The following is a 3,104-nucleotide window of genomic DNA, read 5'->3' on the forward strand; positions in this document are numbered from 1 at the left end:
TCGAATATTATCATCCGCCGCTCTACCGTCGAATCCATCCGCCTCCTCCACTCGCGTAACGCGTAACTCTTCCGAACCGCCATCTTGACGTGGGCAAGTCTAACAGACTTGTTAGTCGGAAAAAGGGAGGAAGGAGACTTTGTTCGCCTCCCGGCACCCACACATATAATAAAGCATTAATTGCTGTATATTAAAATGGATTTGGCTACTCTTTGCCAATAAAAACGTGGCTCTGAAGAGAGCCGTTTGGTCACTAGATTACGGTAATCTAACAATTCCGTTTCCGGTTTTCGGGGATATCGGTGAAGATTACCGTTCTACGGACTCCCTATTTTCTTTCTGCCTCGACTGCCCCTTTTACGAGATCTTCTTCCGCTTCGTTTCTTTCTGCTCTTAGATCGTCCTTTTTCCTTTCTCCCTGCCATCCTTTTCGAGTTTGATCGTCTTCTTCCCACCTTCCTTGTTTTCGATCTCTTTCTAGCTGTTCTCTCGCTTCCCGTACGTTTTCTTCGAATGTCGTTTCTTACTTTTCTGCCGTAGTCGTTGAAGACGTCGTTTAAAGTCCGAAGCAAATTTCGATCGATGGGAGTCAGTTTCTTCACTCGACTGAAATCTTCCTCTAACACGGAGGGGGTGAGATGGCGTTTTCTCTTTGGCGCTTCTCCACGATCGTCCATGATTTTCTTCTTCTTTGGAACGAAAGCAGAATAACGGAATTCGATGTTTCGAACGACGTTTAAAGATCTACGTCAATCGAATTTAAACTTTTGTTTTTCTTTTTTGAAACGAGACAGTTGTAATTTCATTAGCGTTATTTATATGTTCGTGGCAGTAAATTTAAAAAAGTATAATCTCTTGATTTAGTTAAGAAAATTTCATGAATAAGTTTAATGTTTTCGCGGTAACATGGACGTGGTGTAATATTCTTACTTCTAAACGATAACAAATGCTTTTGTCCTACGGCCATTATGTAAATTAAATAATACTGATACGTGTTAAGAAAAATGCAAATTCACCGATAGAACGGCTTCGGAAATTACATATGGTTTTATTTGGCGACTATGCAAATTACATTAAATAACTGCTTCTTAGTGGTATCAACTAATTTTGACGTTTTAATTCCGATCCTCTCTCGATAAAACCTATTTATTTATTTATTTAATTTTACAGAGATATTGGCGAAGATTTAAAAATTTTCCTCAAATGATGAAGAAAACCACTTTTACAGGCAGTCTGTTACGAAACAATTTAAAGTTGTATATTCCAAGAGACAATAATTATATTTCAAAGAAACTCAGAAAGTACGTGGAAAATAATAAGATTTTTAAATACTTTAAAAATATTCATTCGCTATTAAATTTTATGTTGAAGCAAGAAAACAAGGTACAGTACCTGTATTCGGATGAAGGAACACCAACTAAACGGTAACAATATGTTTAACCAGTTGCACCAGACTGCTTTGGAGCCGTAGCCAGTCGGAGCTCCCATCTCTTCGCTGGAGCTAAATTTCTTTTAAAAAAGTTTGGGCCCAGTTCCAGGGCCCAAAAATTGCTGAAATGCGTGATATTTGACAAGCACGTCTTGAAGAAAACTCAAATACATGTGGCTCGAGTCGGAAACTAGCTGATATGAAATTTAAGCGTGATTTGCACTGGACGCGAAGAACGTGTAACGTAACAAAGAGAAGAGAGCTACGGACGAATCGTAAGCGTACGTTATCTCGCGAATCGAAAGAGTTCTTCAGCACTTGCGAAAGACCTCTTTGTTTTCAATAATTTGTTCTGGTGCAGCCTTAGAACGAAAAGTAAACTTGTTCAATCGCAAATTTTCGAGCTTTGCGAATGCTCGTAACCCTCCCAATCGCTGAATTCTACGCGAAGCGGAAAGAGATTGTAGTTTTCACAAACGTGTGCTCTAATGCAGTCTAGTGTTAAGAATATCTGGCTTTCAGCCAGGTGGCCCGGGTTCGATTCCTAGCGTGGGAACTCGCTTTTGTTCGTTTTTTCCGCCCCCATCGCTGCAAGTTGGCGCTGCCTATTATTATTATTTTTTATTTCCACTCAAACATGCAAACCTGTCTGCAAAAATTTTCAGGAGACTTCAGATCTCGAACGTAGGTCTGTAAGATTGCTTCCAAAAAGAAAAAACGACGCCCGTAAGATAGACGACTTAGAAACGCAGGAGAGAAAAAATTCACATGCCGGGAAACGAACTCGAACCTCCTGAGTAAAAGCCAGGTATCCTAGCCACTAGACCACGTGGGAAGTCGTTCTTACAACCTCCACCAACTCCGCTATATTTATGGATCGTTAGGTTAATGTCTCGACTAGTTCCAATCTAACTCCTGTTCTCTGGCATTTATCTCTAGTCGATCTGCTGCTGCCTGTCGAAAAGTATTCGCAACCTACGTTTCGTGTTCGTAACGAAACTCTCCGAGCTGCGACGTTGTCCATTCTGCTATGAACAAAGGACTCGACGACGGCTACGACGAAAAAACTCTGGTTTACTGCAAAAGTCGTGCGCATTCACCGAAACAGCCTTTGTAAAGACGGCAACTCGTGTCCAAATAAATAGTTTGCAGTTCAACTGATGAGGGTATTTATCGGTTATGTCGAAAAGCAAACAAAAATAAAAACAAAGTCTGTAGTGAACTCTACGACGTTCGGAATCTGCAAAATAAAACGACTGGCTCGTGTGGGGGTCGAACCCACGGCCTTCGCGTTATTAGCACGACGCTCTAACCGACTGAGCTAACGAGCCACAAATGCCAGGCGATTCTTCGAGAATATATTGGAGACCAGATCGACATTTCGTTACGATGCATCCAACTACGAAAACAGATAATTGAACGAACAGTCTACTTCAACTATTTCCCCCTATTTCACTGACAGACGATTAGACAAATCGCAAAATTAACGAGTTTCTTAAATGCAGGATTACTGATTTCGCGTTTCGCCAGTTTAAAATTAGACGTGATCTGCCATTAGTAACTAACCCACCAAATTCGGGTGATTGGTGCAATAATCTCTTTAACCATGGAGGAAGATTTGTCTTACTTTGCAGAGTACGTGTATCCATACTATCGATGATTTGTATAAAAATAT

General features: G+C 40.7%; 1 non-coding gene across 1 annotated transcript; it reads right to left on the reverse strand.

Moving 5' to 3' along the window:
- Nucleotides 1–2,686: 2,686 nt before the first annotated feature.
- TRNAI-AAU (transfer RNA isoleucine (anticodon AAU)) lies at nt 2,687–2,760 on the reverse strand. The gene has a single exon. It is a non-coding gene; the product is annotated as a tRNA-Ile (tRNA).
- Nucleotides 2,761–3,104: the final 344 nt, after the last annotated feature.

Source organism: Centruroides vittatus, unplaced genomic scaffold (genome assembly GCF_030686945.1).
Source record: "Centruroides vittatus isolate TY-2023 unplaced genomic scaffold, ASM3068694v2 contig_1213, whole genome shotgun sequence".
In the NCBI taxonomy this organism is placed as follows: Eukaryota; Metazoa; Arthropoda; class Arachnida; order Scorpiones; family Buthidae; genus Centruroides; species Centruroides vittatus.